Source organism: Elgaria multicarinata, chromosome 9, assembly GCF_023053635.1.
Source record: "Elgaria multicarinata webbii isolate HBS135686 ecotype San Diego chromosome 9, rElgMul1.1.pri, whole genome shotgun sequence".
In the NCBI taxonomy this organism is placed as follows: domain Eukaryota; kingdom Metazoa; phylum Chordata; class Lepidosauria; order Squamata; family Anguidae; genus Elgaria; species Elgaria multicarinata.
This window is the reverse complement of record NC_086179.1, coordinates 92,047,593-92,063,261: the sequence shown is the minus strand read 5'-3', so window position 1 is coordinate 92,063,261 and position 15,669 is coordinate 92,047,593. Positions and strand designations below refer to the sequence as shown.

Below are 15,669 nucleotides of genomic sequence, written 5' to 3'. Positions count from 1 at the left end.
GGGATCTAGTGCTCAGGCAGGGTTGATCCCTGGATGATCCCAGGATAAACCTTAGCTCTAGCTGTGGCCTAAGATAGTATTTACAGAGGGGTTGACAGTCCTGGGGTTGTGTCTTAAATCGCATGGGAGAAAGTTGCTAAGCTGCATAGTAAGAGGGCTTGGACTCAGAGTTACGTAGGGGGGTGGATAGGAAGCCTTTGGAAGTCAAGTTGAACTCTTCAAACCGCCCGTTTTCCATCTCTGGGCCTTGCTAGACCTACCTGATAATCCGGAGGAGAGGAGGGGAGATCTCGCATTAGGAATAACGCGAGATCTCACCCTTATTCAGACGGGAGCGGCAACAAGCTCTGGAGGAGAGCTGTTGTTGCCGCCATTTTTTTATTTTTAAAGAGGCAGCAGGAGCCAGGAAAGGTAAGTAGTTTTTTTTAAGTCTCCTTCTCTCCCCCCCGACCCCGTTCTCCTTCTCCCACCCGCCCCCACCCACGATGTCTGATTCCCCCCCAATGTCCCCCAGCCCCATTCTCCTTCTCCCACCCGCCCCCACCCACGATGTCTGATTCCCCCCAATGTCCCCCAACCCCGTTCTCCTTCTCCCACCCGCCCCCACGATGTCTGATTCCCCCCAATGTCCCCCAGCCCCATTCTCCTTCCCCCGCCTGCCCCCCACCCACGATGTCTGATTCCCCCCCAATGTCCCCCAACCCCGTTCTCCTTCTCCCACCTGCCCCCCACGATGTCTGATTCCCCCCCAATGTCCCCCAGCCCCATTCTCCTTCTCCCACCCGCCTCCCACCCACGATGTCTGATTCCCCCCAATGTCCCCCAGCCCCGTTCTCCTTCTACCGCCCGCCCCCCACCCACGATGTCTGATTCCCCCCAATGTCCCCCAGCCCCGTTCTCCTTCTCCCACCCGCCCCCCACCCATGATGTCTGATTCCCCCCAATGTCCCCCAGCCCCGTTCTCCTTCTCCCACCCGCCCCCCACGATGTCTGATTCCCCCCAATGTCCCCCAGCCCCATTCTCCTTCCCCCGCCTGCCCCCCACCCACGATGTCTGATCCCCCACCTGATGTCCCCCAGCCCCGTTCTCCTTCTCCTGCCCACCTCCCACCCGCGATGTCTGATTCCCCCCAATGTCCCCCAGCCCCGTTCTCCTTCTCCCACCCGCCCCCCACGATGTCTGATTCCCCCCAATGTCCCCCAGCCCCATTCTCCTTCTCCCGCCTGCCCCCCACCCACGATGTCTGATTCCCCCCCAATGTCCCCCAACCCCGTTCTCCTTCTCCCACCTGCCCCCCACGATGTCTGATTCCCCCCCAATGTCCCCCAGCCCCATTCTCCTTCTCCCACCCGCCCCCCACCCACGATGTCTGATTCCCCCCAATGTCCCCCAGCCCCGTTCTCCTTCTACCGCCCGCCCCCCACCCACGATGTCTGATTCCCCCCAATGTCCCCCAGCCCCGTTCTCCTTCTCCCACCCGCCCCCCACCCACGATGTCTGATTCCCCCCAATGTCCCCCAGCCCCGTTCTCCTTCTACCGCCCGCCCCCCACCCACGATGTCTGATTCCCCCCAATGTCCCCCAGCCCCGTTCTCCTTCTCCCACCTGCCCCCCACCCATGATGTCTGATTCCCCCCAATGTCCCCCAGCCCCGTTCTCCTTCTCCCACCCGCCCCCACCTGCGATGTCTGATCCCCCACCTGATGTCCCCCAGCCCCGTTCTCCTTCTCCTGCCCACCTCCCACCCGCGATGTCTGATTCCCCCCCAATGTCCCCCAGCCCCATTCTCCTTCTCCCGCCCGCCCCCACCCGCGATGTCTGATTCCCCCCAATGTCCCCCAGCCCCGTTCTCCTTCTCCCACCCGCCCCCACCTGCGATGTCCGATCCCCCACCTGATGTCCCCCAGCCCCGTTCTCCGTCTCCTGCCCACCTCCCACCCGCGATGTCTGATTCCCCCCCATGGGGTTAAGGAAAAGCAGCGGACGGGCTGCAGCGCTCCCGCCGCCACCGAGTCCCCATCCTCCGTTTCCCGCCTCCCCCCATGTCCCCGGCCTGTGATGGCCTCCGCTGCCGAGTCCCCGGCCTGTGATGGCCTCCGCTGCCGAGTCCCTGGCCTGTGATGCCCAGCCGGGAGATATGGCAACTCCGGGCATCACAGGCCAGGGACTTGGCGGCAGAGGCCAACACAGGTCGGGGACATGGGAGGGCGGGAAACGGAGGATGGGGACTCGGTGGCGGCGGGAGCGCTGCAGCCCATCCGCTGCTTTTCCTGGCTACTCACGCCTAAGTGCGGTAGCCAGGAAAAGTGGCAGACCAGTCCAAACACGCATGGTCCCGGCCTTAGCCCGACCTGAGGCCGGGACCGCAGGAAGAACCGCGCTACAAGTGGTTCTGGTTAGCGCAGTTCCAGGGCGGCTCAAGCCCTGGCTGAGGCCGGGATCCCCTGTGCGTCATTTGGATGCACAAGGGCGAGCACGGGCCTCGCACCACGCTAACCCCTGGTCTAGCAAGGCCCTCTGTCTTTCCCAGTCGCTTTGCTGTTTGATCACCTGATCCCTTCACAGATCAGAATGCTTTTTGAGAGGCAAACAAAATACGTCACACATTCTTTGCAAGCCCAAATGAGCATTTTCATGTGATTACGACAAGATTCTCTGTAGAGTACGCCATTCCTCACCTTAAAGCTAGAGCTCGCATGATAACAACACCCCAGTTGCCTGCTCTGTTTTGCATTCTAGGATGATGCAGTTGGGAACTGCAGTCAATTAACTGTGCAAATAAGGCCATATTCATGTTTTTTTTACTGCCCCCTGTCTTGTCCAAATATACATTTATTTAAGCCTGGAAGAAGGAAAAAACAGCCAACTTTTGTGAAACTTCCTTTCCTGGAGACAGTTGTCTCTGTTGTCTTATCCACGTTAGCCCTAAATCATCCAATAAAAGCCTGAGTCTCAAGAAAATATACCTTGTATTTAAGAGAAACGCAGTAGGCAGCTACTATTCCAAGACACTGCAATTTAATATTAAGATGCCGTTAGTTTCATCAATTTTGAGCTTTTAGTGCTTAATATAAATCCATCCACTTCTATACCCCTGAAAATACTTTCATGTTTCCTTCTCTTTTCTCCCTAGATATACTTTGCATAATGCTCTCTTTATCCCTTTTTAGAGCAGTTTTTGTGTCTTTTTACTATGCCTAGCACAGTATTCCCTATCTGGGTTTATCATGCTAGTCACACTCTAGCATCTGGTACCCAGAGGTTATCTGCCCATGCACATGGCTGTTTCATTTATCTGTCATTGTTCATAGCTGCTATAGGGCTGTGCTTCACAAATGTATCTAGTCCTTCCTTAAGGCCCTCCAAGTCCAAAGTTACATATTATTATGAATGTGTTGCCACCACTGATCAGCATCTCCTGGTAATCTTGTACTAAAACATATGCATGGCACAATATCAGATTTCTCTCACCTTCATTGGCTGCTACTTGCAGGCTCAGAGAAATACTCAGGGTGCTTCCAGACAAGGTTTCTATGGCACCATCGCTCTGCCTCATTCATGAAATTTTACAGGGGCTGAGCGTGTCCGTCCACGTGTTGTCTTTGGGTTGTATCTTTCTTGCGTTCTTCCACCACTTCTTCAGTCTTTTCTCTTAAGGCCTTGCTAGACCAGGCATTAGCCCAGTGCGAGGATCGTGCTCGTCCCTGTGCATCCAAACGATGCACAGGGGATCCCGGCCTCACGCAGGGGTCACGCCGCCCTGGCACCGCGCTAACGGGAACCGCTAGTAGCGCGGTTCTTCCCGTGGTCCCAGCCTCAGGTCAGGCTGAGGCCGGGACCGCGGGGGTGTAGCCAGGTCCACCGCTTTTCCCGGCTACCAGATTTACTCCCGAATAGCTGGGAAAAGCGGCGAACGGAGAATTAAAAAAAACAAAAGTGGAGAATTAAAAACCAAAAAAACCCTACTTACCTTTTGTGGCTCCTGCTGCTTTAAAAAAAAATGGCGGCCGTGACGGCTCTCCTCCAGAGCTCGTCGCGGCTCCCATCTGAATAAGGGTGAGATCTCACATTATTCCTAACGCGAGATCTCCCCTCCTCTCCTCTGGATTATCACACAGGTCTAGCAAGGCGCTTACTGTAGATCAGTGGTTCCCAATTAGCTAAGTACTGCGACCCCTTGCTTTTCAAATGCCAAGCCATGGACCCCCTACTTTTGAAAAATTTGTTATCTCTATGGTAGTTACCTGTGCGAAGCAATTTTTTTGGAGAAAATAAGGGGTAGCCCCTAATAAGCAAAGGATTTTAGGTATACTAAAAAACAGACCATAACATTTGTGATATTTGTGATATTACCACAGAAAAATGACAATGATTTAGTTAGGAATATAAAGACAAATTTAATTTTACTAACGTCTAGTTTACAATTGAACAAATTATGACATGTCTAGCAGCTACTAAGCCTAAATGTGATGAAAGAAATCATGCCTCTTTTTGTCCCGAACAATCCCTTCCACATCCGGTTCAATATTTCCTACTTTTAATCTCAAATCTGGATCAACATCGAGCCGATTTCTATGCTTGTTCTTCATATAACAAAATGTCAAAAATGTTTGTTCACAAAGATATGTGGAACAAAAGGGAACTAGATGTTTCAAAGCTTTTTCACCTAACATCTTATAATCAGGAAAAACCTTCGCCCAGAATTGGTCCAGTCTATATTCTTTGAAAAATGATTTCAATGAACCATCAGAAGTCACGTCAACAAGTGCATCTTGCTCTTCCGCAGATAGAGTTGTTAGTTTGTACATCACCACATTCAAAAGGATTCCTTCTCCATGAGTTTTCAGGATTAGGTGCAGGGAAGTAATCTCTGAAGCTAGTCGCTAAATCACGCAGGTGCATGTTATATTTTTCTTCTGATAGGACTTCGTCGTCAGTGGACTCCAGAAATGAATGGTGAATATGTGAATGGTGCCACGGACCCCCTGGGTGGGGTCCACGGACCACCAATTGGGAACCTGTAGATAATAAGAAAAGATGGAATAGCTGCATAATGCCTTCTGACCCTTAGTGCTGGGATCCCTCTGTCTGGAAGCACCCTCAGTGCAGTGACATTGCATCACACATCTGCTTTAACTATATGGGTAGTATCCAATATTAGTCCTACATAGAGGAGAGCCATTGAAATGAATGAGACTTAAGTTAGTCAGAGCTAAGTTGTCCTATTCATTTCAATGGTTCTGCTGTACATAGGACTAATATTGGATACTACCCTATGTTACCAGGATTAGTTTGATCCTAAGCTAGCCGCCATCACTGTATATTGATTCTAAGCTAGCCGCCATGACTAGATGTTGTGCTACTGAGTTTTGGCCATCCTGTCAACATCAGCTTCTTTCTGCGAATCTACTTTCTAGAATTATGAGAGAGGGATAAAAATGTCCCTCTCTCCCTCTCCATGTATTAAATGTTCATAATACATTTTATAAACCATGTATATTTGACCCTGATTAGTCCTCTTTTTTCCTAAACTAAAAAACTTCAAACATTTTAGACTTTTCTTGTGGGAAAGGTGCTTTCCCTTGATTAGTATTAATGATGGACCTGTCTTGGGAACCTCTCTCTGTTTTCTCTGTAGTATATCCCACTGAGGGCCTTCCTAGACGAGGGTTTAGCCCGGTACGAGGCCCGGGCTCCCTGCTGTGCATGCAGATGACGCACAGGGGATCCCGGGGTCAGGCTGGGCTAAACCCTCCTTTGACCCGGGATAACCGGATCCACTTGTGGATGCGGAAAGTCTAGCTGGTTCCCTGGCTTTTCCCGGCTGCTCGCTTACTCGCGAGTAGCCGGGAGAAGCCGCGCACTGGGTACAGCACTCCGTAGGAGCACTGTGCCCATCGGGCCGGGGGCGAGGGAATCGGGAGGGGAGAGATGGGGGCCAGGGGAGGAAGAGTGGACCCAGCAGGAGAGATGGGGGGAGCAGAGCCAGGGGTGGTGGTGGAGGGGGCATCGAACATGGCAAGCGGGGGTGGCGAGCAGACGGACGGACGGGCGAGTGGGGGGCAAACAGGGGGGCATCAGATATTGTGGGGGGGAAATCAGGGGCAGGGGGAGTGGGGAACCCTTTATTTTTTAAAAAAACCAACTTACCTTTTCGTTGGTGCGCTGCTGCGCACATGGCCCCTTTAACTTTATTTTTTAAATGGAGGACGCGACGGGGCTTTCCTTTCCCTGTCGCATCTGACATGTAGAAAGGAGCGACAGCCCGCGCTACTTCTAGCGCGGGCTGGCTGCTCCTCCCACACGGATTCTGAGGTAGGTCTAGCAAGGCCCTGAGTCTAGTGGGACTTATTGCCAAGGAAGTCTTCATGTGTTTTCAGCCTTAGCTTCACTATATTGGCATTGCCTTGTAAATAAATCCACAAAAGTTAGTAGTGAGTTGCAGTAGCAGTAGTAGCAGCGGTAGTGCAAAACAATTTACTAGGAAACGAAGAGGCTAGTAGTTTGCATTTCCATGGTAGCTGTGGCAGAGGGGAAGTTCCCTCCTCCACAGACGGCATAGAAATGCAGGGTACCACTAGTGCCTCTTAGCAGGATAGTTAAAAATAAAAATCCTTCTACTAACTTGACTGGCAGATTCCCGTCTCCACCAGCTTGCTACATTCCCAAGCTAGTCATGGAAGAAGACTAGCACAGAAACTTGGCAGGCCAGGAGAGGAAGCTTGGAGTCATCCTTTCCTCCTCAACCAACCTGATCACTTGCCTGCATGAAATTCCCGGTCGCCATGGCTACCAGGTGAATGCCAGGCTGCACTAGCAGTTGTTTGTCTTCTGGCATTTCGGGTTGCAGAAATAACCAGGAAAATGTAACCGGTGTTCAGAAACTATTAGGGGGGAAAGAGCACTACATTCTTTCTTGTTTTTAATAGCTTACAGCCAGTTTAGGATTTGCAGCACCAGTTCAACTTGGGTCTAAACATATAGTATCGTAGGATAACTTCTGGTGACCAGTGTACTGCGACCTCTCACAATTAAACCTAATGTGCTACTGCTGTAGAAAAATGAGAGTATTACAGCACAGCCCCTTTACAACAGGCATATTAGCATACAGCGATGACACCTTGCCGAAGGTGACAGACAATTGAAGGAATATCATTCACATTGTCCCCAATGCGGAAAATGTTGCATGTAAGAATGTGTATTCAGAAATGAGAGAGTGGATGGGAGGTGTGTGAATGCATCTATAAGGTTTTGCTGGATGCCTGAACTGCATCCCGTCTGTGTATTCAGTTCTGGATCCAGCAATATAATCTATCCATTGCACCTCCCTTACTGGATCCAGACAAAAGTCTTTCCAATGTGGGCTGTTATTCAAAATACCTTGGCTTGATTCACACATGCTTGTTACATCACTTGATGAGTGGTAGCTGAATGTGCGTACTGACGATTGGAACCTGCTGCGTTTGGGGTGATAGGAAGCAATACAAAAGTTTTGCCTATGGATATTGCAGTAGCGAATGTGCGTATGTGATCCAGCCCACGTCCACTTAGATTTATATGAAGAGCATAGTTTTCCAAGAGTTCACCTTCTAAATTAATAAGATGTAAGTGCTTACAACAGGTGGAGTACATACTGTTAAGCCTAGACAGCTTATAACATCTCCTTTAACACCGTGCTTTTTGATTGCAGGTCTGAGCACAATTTTATTCCTAATTACATGAAAATTAACTATTTGCAGGCTAAAACTCAGACATCCCTTCCGAATTCTTCACCTAAGGGAAATCTAAGGTTCCCAACTTTGGATACCACTTCTAAATTTGACCAGGAGTCTCAAGAACACTTTCTGTACTGGTTAAAGCAAAACAAATAAAGACTTCTATTGCCTCTTATACTTTTAGCAATCAACTGTTGTTTCATCTGCTAAATATGCTATCTCAGGCAATAACATTAGAGCTTTCTGTCACAATTTTTTATATGCTGCATCAGAGTCAACTCTGTAAAACCTCTTCCTCCAACATAGGTGTCTCCAGATATTTGGGACTCCCATTATGCTGACCATTGGCCATGCTGGCTAAGGCTAATTGGAACTGAAAGCCAAAATATCTGGAGAGAGCAAAGGTTCAAGAAGGCTGCTATAAAGGCTATTCGTCTGCACTAGAAACTTATATTCATTTTATGCCACTTTTAACTGCCCTGGCTTTCCAAAGAGTTCTGGAAATTCTCATTTGACAGTGCCATGAGAGATAACAAGTATTTACAAAACTTTACAGTTATTATGGAATTGGTTGTGTAGACATGGGCTGCAGAGTTTTCATCTGTTCTGTAAATGTGCCCTAAATTTCTGAGATTTTCTTTTAAAAGAATCTGATTGGTACTATCCAACCACCTTCCAGATCCAAACTGAATGTCCTTTTTCTACTATGATTGATATCAATGAGGAATACGTATTTAAATGTGGAGGATCTTTCCAAACTTTGTATAAGGTTTTGTAGATAGATTCAGGCAGCCATTTTCCTTTGATCGCAAAGTGATTTTTCCAGTCATCCCTTCGTGAAAACCCCATATGTTTGGATTGTGTGAATGGTGAAATATACATTTTGTATACCAGCAGAGCTTTTAGTACAGGGCAACTTCTTTAAACTGCAGAAACTGTTACTGAAATATATCAGTTTGGACTGCAGGGAGTTGCATCTTTGAATGCTACCCTCTGAGGGGCGGGGGGAAATCCATGCATGTAGAAAATTAGTACATCAAGGAAAGGCTACGCTAGAATACTTCTCCTGGGCAAGTTAGGTTTCTTTGCAGGGAAATGCAGTTTGTTTTTAATAATACGAGAAAGCATTCAGTCATCGGATTCCTCACCTGCATTCTGAAGTGCAACAGCACAGGAATAGTGTGGTTTGTGTAGATTAGCTTTGAGTCTGATTTTCTTTAGTGCAGTTTTTTATTTATTTATTTATTTATTTATTACATTTCTATACCGTCCAATAGCTGGAGCTCTCTGGGTGGTTCACAAAAATGAAAAACATTCAAAGTATAAAACAACAGTATAAAACCATAGTATAAAATACAATATAAAAGCTCAACCAGATAAAAACAGCAGCAATGCAAAATTACAACTTTAAAACACCAAGTTAACATTTATTTATAGACTGTTAAAATGCTGGGAGAATAAAAAGGTTTCCACCTGGTGTCTAAAAGCATATAATGTAGGTGCCAAGCGAACCTCCTTAGGGAGCTCATTCCACAGCCGGGGTGCCACAGCAGAGAAGGCCCTCCTCCTGGTAGCCACCTGCCTCACTTCCTTTGGCAGGGGCTTGCGGAGAAGGACCCCTGAGGATGACCTTAGGGTCCGGGCAGGTACATACGGGAGGAGGCGTTCCTTCAGATAGCCTGGCTCCAAGCCGTTTAGGGCTTTAAACGTTAATACCAGCACTTTGAATCGGGCCCGGACCTGGACTGGCAGCCAATGAAGCTGGAAAAAGACTGGCGTGATGTGGCCTCGTCGGCCATCGTATTTAACCAGTATGAGCCTATGGTTAAATAAGATTCTGTACAGATGTCTATAGAAAGGGGAACAGGTGTAGGAGGGATTGGTGGCATGGCAAACTGCTTTTCCCTGCCTTTGCTGCTGTGTTGATACATGTACCTGGCTGCGGGATGGAAGCTGATTGTAGCCCCTCCCCACATGCCCTTCCCCACACAGTTCAAGCAGGCTGCTACTTGGGAGTGAAATTCATGGGGAATGGAGGTGGCTCTCACTGTTGCAAGGCCCAGCCAATCAGCCCTGTGCAAAACTGGCTTCTTGTCAAACAGTAAAAAAAAGAAGGTCCCCCCTGAGACCAAACCTGGAAGCAGGCTATCAATGGGGGTTCTGTTAGAATGGTCCACCCTCAGAGGCCTATTGCCCAAGAAAGTTTCCTGATGTCTCTTGGGAATTTTCCTACTGATATGCCAGTTGATGCCTTGATCAATTTCTGGAATGCAGAGCCTGCCCAGGTTATGAACACAATAGCACCTTCTGTCCCATACAGCCAGACCATCCCCACAGTTTTCTGAGAAGTGGGAGGTGGGTGAAACTTGCTAGGACAACAGCCAGAGCATAAATGGCAGAAAACAGTCTGAATCTCACCAAGCACAATGAAAAGCTCCACATTTTTGTTTCTTTTTGCCAACTTAGGTAAAAAAAAAAAGTTTTAGAAAGGCAGGATATAAACGTTGAAAATAAATAAATAATAATAATATATTTATTTATTTATTACCCACCTCTCCGTTTGGATCGAGGCGGGGAACAACATTAGAACAGGAATCAATACATCTTAAAAATTCTTGATTTAACATTAATCTGGATAGGCCTGCCAGAAAAGGCTAGTCTTTAAAGCTGCCTTAAAATCACACAGAGAGTTAATTTTACGAATCTCCTCTGGCAAGTCATTCCACAATCTGGGGGTGACAGAAGAAAAGGTCCTCTGGGAAACTGATGTCAGCCTAGTTTTAGCTGACTGAAGTAAGTTCACCCCAGAGGACCTGAGTGTGCGGGGCGGACTGCATGGGAGAAGGCGATCCCGCAGGTAGCCTGGACCCAAACCATGTAAAGGTAATAACCAACACTTTAAACTTCACCCGGAAACTAATTGGCAGCCAGTGGAGTGATTTTAATGTTGGGGTAATATGCTCACCCCTAGATGTACTGGTGACCAACCTGGCTGCCATATTTTGAACTAGTTGAAGTTTCCGAACTAGGTGCAATGGTAGCCCTATGTAGAGTGCATTGCAGAAGTCAAGCCTTGACTTTACCAGCGCGTGCACTACCATCTTTAGGTCTTCCGTCTCTAGGAAGGGGCGCTGCTGGCGTATCAGCCAAAGCTGATAGTAGGCACTCCTGGCCGTCGCATCCATCTGGGCTGTCATTTGGAGCGACCGATCCAGAAGCACCCCCAAACTTCGAACACAGTCTTTCAGGGGGAGTGTAGCCCCATCCAGAACTGGTTGACACACCTCCAAACCTAGGTCAGAGCCCTTGACAGGAAGCACCTCTGTTTTGTCTGGATTCAAATAAAGATATGAGTGACGCAAGAATGATGAATGTGCTTTCACGTCTAGCTTGCCACTTCATTCTTGTATGTACTGTATGTACATAGCCTTATAGGAAATTCTTTCCCTTCTTCACCCAAATTTGGATCTTGACATTTACCCTTGGAATACGGTTAGCAAAAGAATGCTGACGATCAAAGTGTTCACTTCATCTAAATATTCAGCTACTTTTAGATTTAACATATACTGCCAAATTAATGAAGTATGCTGCTCATTCAAGCACCTTATGAAAACCTTATTATCATACATTAAACAAAGTCCAATTGCTGAGGTATATGTGGAAATATGTAGCAAAGTATGCAGCTCTGGTCATTGAAGTATGGAAAATTTACTGAACTAGTAAAGTTGAAGCCTGTGAGGAGATGGGTAATAAATGGCACCTCATAAATAAAACTACAACTCTCAACAGCAAAAGGTGAGTAATTAGCATACCCTAGAACCATGTAAGTTTAGAATCCATTTTATGCTTAGAAATAGTTGAATTCACTGAAACTGAGAAAATGGAAAAGTTTTCTGTTCTCCTCTACATCACTGGGGACTTTTGAAGATGCTGAAGTATCCTAATGAGATCTTCTGAATAATTCTCACCTAAATAAGATGAGCAAATTGTCAGCTGGATCACACGTTTTTGTTGTTCTTTATCAAGGCGCATGGCTGCTCTAGTGTAAAGCATTTAATTCTAAGGTTCACTTACTATTATTAATAAAACTGTAGGATTTTTTTTCCTTTTTAAGTGTTTGAAAATTCTTCGTCTATTTGAATGAGGATTAAGTTGGTGGAGGCCGGCGTGAAAAAGTCAAATCAACGTAGTATATTTTCTCGGCTTTGTTCATGCCACCAGTGCAAAGCCTTCAAGATGGGACTGGCTCTAAATTTGAGCTGTGCTGAAACCGTCTTTTTCATTTCAGAATTGCATTTGTTACTGTTGTTACTCTTAATGTTTATTTATTTATTTATTTTATTTATTATACTTATACCCCGCTCCTCAGCCAAAAAAGGCTCTCGGAGCGGCTTACACTTAGCAAAACAGACAGTCCCTGCCCTCAGGCTTACAATCTAATAAAGACATGACACACAAGGAAAAGGAGTCAAGGAGGGAGGGAGGGAGGAGAGAGAAAGAAAGAGAGAGAGAGAGAGAGAGAGAGAGAGTCCAGCAGGAGCAGGCCCCGATGTTACTTCTGCCTGCTCCTGTCCCCTCGGTCCTTCTTCTTCCCCACCTTGAAATGTTGCCTATTTTTTCATCCAAGTCCTGGACACACTAGGAGGGAGTGTGTCCAAGCCTGCAAAGGCTGCTTTTTAAGGCCCCAGGAAACCGTGCAGGGGTTGAACTTTGTTCCGACTGACTAAATTCAGGGGCGCTCTCTGCCCAAATTTTGTGAAAGGTTAAGGCAGGGTCCCCTTTTTACATTCTCTCTAGGGTGTTTTATACTCCAGAGCACAGGAACCTTCCCAACAGGGCTGGTGCCAGACTATTTTGCACCCTAGGCAAGGTGAGCTACTTTCACCCACCCACCCCCCGAAAAAAATGCCAACTTTGATTTTTAAGAACATATGTTTCCTGGAAAAAATAAGAAGCACAAAACTTGAAACTGCTAAATTTATTTTAAAGTGCAAGAAATACGTCATGTCAATTATAGCAAACAAATTGGAAAGGAATGTCTATGGGTCTAAAATGCATTATTTAATAGGAATATCACCTCCAAATCATCCCCCCAACTCACACGCTCGCGCACACACACACTCAGCATCACTCACTCCAAACAAACACACGCATGAACACATGCATTCACTCCAAAACCCCATGCACCCCATTCACCCATACATTCTCTCTCTTTCTCTTCTGGGCACGTTCTGAAGTCCGAACGTGGAGCTGCCCCACCCCCACCCCAGCGTCCCTGGCTTAGCTTCGGCTGGGCGTGTGTGGGGCACCATCTCGCCCACCCAGGCCCAGCTGAAATCTCAGGCCGGCCCGGCTCACAGCCAACACGTGTGAGTGCTGCGCCCGGCGCCCCTCTTAGCTTGGCGCTCTAGGCGGCTGCCTGAGTGGCCTCTATGGTAGCACCGGCCCTGCTTCCCAAGCTGTGACCTGAGGCCCATTTGCTCAAGCACCGCATATTTCCCTGGAATCTTCCAAATTGGCTTCTGGGTGATTTTGTCAGTGTTCTGTCTGAGCTGTGATTTAGGCTTTGGCTAGCCCGGGCAAAATCCCGGGGTGAAATCTGGGATCGTCCCTGTGCGTCCACATGATGCATAGGGGATCCCGGGATCTGGGAGGGAAGACCCCTCCCTTGCCCCGGGATCATACCCTCCCCTTTGGGCCCGGTTTTTCTGTGGTCCTGGGCTGAGCCCGAGACTGCGGAACGTGTGGCCCGTTGCTGCGGCTTGACCCGTCTCTGCGCGATTCCTCGTGCGGAGCCATGAGCTGCGCCCATCTGGGGGAGGGTGGGGGGAGCAGGGAATTTTTTTGTTTTTTAAAAAAGGACCTACCTTTGTGCACAACCATTCGTACGCTCCTGTTTCTTTAAAAATAAAATAAATGGCGGGCACGACACCTCTCTTCCTGAGGTTGTCACGCCTCACATCTAAACGGAGGAGGGATCTCGTATTAATCAAAACGCGAGATCTTCCCTCCTCCGTCGCAGACTATAAGGTATGTCTAGCTAAGGTCCTAGTCTCCAGGACTTAGATAGAAATAAGAGACACATTTTTGATTTTCATATAGTTTTCTTAGCTGTTCAATTAAAGATTTGCCCACATTTTAAAAGTATAGGTTTGCATATACAACCGAACCTGTATATGGAGGTTTAGTTGTATCCACTTGTGGGAAGGGGTTGGCTTAGCAGCTAGCACACACCCCACACTAAATTCAGCTCCATAACATGTGCTTCCAAAAGCTCCTGCCAATGGATAAACGTATCTCTCCATTTTCTCTCCAATAGTCTTGGGGCTCATCTACACCAAGTAGGATATTCCACTATGGAAGCGGTATGTAAAAGGCAGGAGCCACACTCCTGCTTTATAGTGGTACTGAAGTGCACTGACAACTGTTGGGGCCCATGACACATCTACCCCAAGCAGGATATAACGCTATGAAAGTGTTATGAAAGCGGTATGTGGTATGTGTCAATGGGCCCCAATAGTTGTCAGTGCTCTTCAATACCGCTAGAAAGCAGTGGTGTGGCTCCGGCCTTTTATATACCACTTTCATACTGCTTTCATAGTGCAATAGCCTGCTTGGGGTAGATGATCCCTTAGTCTCCTGTTCTGTTTTGGGCCCTGTGAGCACTCAAGCACTCCTGTATGCTCAGACAGGCCCTGGACTGCTGAGCTTCACGCTCACACATTTCCCTACAAGATGTAGAATGTTTAGCGTTAACCAAAGCCTGAGCACATACGGTTGTGTGCTCCTTGTACTGCAAAAAGAGGTGGGGGGGCACTCTTGTATCCCCATTGCATGAGGAACCTATGTATAAACCAGCCCAGAAAGTCACGTTGCAAGTTAGTTTATAGACATACAAACCCAAGTTGGGAATGCAAGACTGTGGCTGTTTTATTAGCTTTCCCACCAATAGCATCCTGCTGTGTGATTTATTTATTTATTTATTTATCATACTTATACCCCGCTCCTTAGCCAAAAAAGGCTCTCAGAGCGGCTTACACTTAGCAAAAAAGACGGTCCCTGCCCTCAGGCTTGATTGATGCACATGTAATATTTGTTGGTTTAATTTGTGTTTTGGTGCCATTGGTGATTTAAAGGAAATACCTAGCAGATTGTCTTCCGTATATATAGCCAACCAACCTTTAAGGTTGTCAGAGGAAATCTTGTGGGTCATTCCGAAATTCAACACAATGTCACAAGCAATACAGTAGCGGTGGTCACCTTCTGGAAATCACTCCCCAGTGCAGCTCGGGGGGCAGAAATTGTGGCATCTTTCAAATGCCTCCTGAAAACGCACCTGTTCAACCAGGCTTTTAATTAATTTAAATTAAATTAATTAAATGAATAATTTAATTACAAATGGCTGGTAATTAAATTAATCATGCTGCTCCATCTTACCGCTCATTGTATTGTTCTTATTATAATTGGAATTGTTTTAACGCTGTATTTTAAATGTGATTTTAATATTTTTATGTAAAGCACTTGGGGTTTTTTATGTTTAGCGTCATATAAATATCACAAGCAAACAAATGAGCAAGTTAGTAAATAAAATACAACAATATTTAATGAACTTGATTAGTTTTACCAATATTTCAATTATTTCACTGCTAAAACATTGTTCCAACTTCCTATGGAAAATGGTAGTAGTTGGTAATGGTAATCTGAAAGACTAGATATCCCCCCTCCCCTAATTCAATTTATTTATTTATTTATTTATTTATTTATCATACTTATACCCCGCTCCTCAGCCAAAAAAGGCTCTCGGAGCGGCTTACACTTAGCAAAAAAGACAGTCCCTGCCCTCAGGCTTACAATCTAATAAAGACATGACACACAAGGAAAAGGAGTCAAGGAGGGAGGGAGGGAGGAGAGAGAAAGAGAGAGAGAGAGAGAGTCCAGCAGGAGCAGGCCCCG

At 47.1% G+C, this 15,669-nt stretch overlaps 1 protein-coding gene across 1 annotated transcript in view; it reads left to right on the top strand.

Annotated features, from left to right (window-relative positions):
- Nucleotides 1–15,669, top strand: part of EFCAB6 (EF-hand calcium binding domain 6) — a 148,405-nt gene that overhangs the window by 114,691 nt on the left and 18,045 nt on the right. The gene's annotated exons all lie outside the window — the stretch shown is intronic.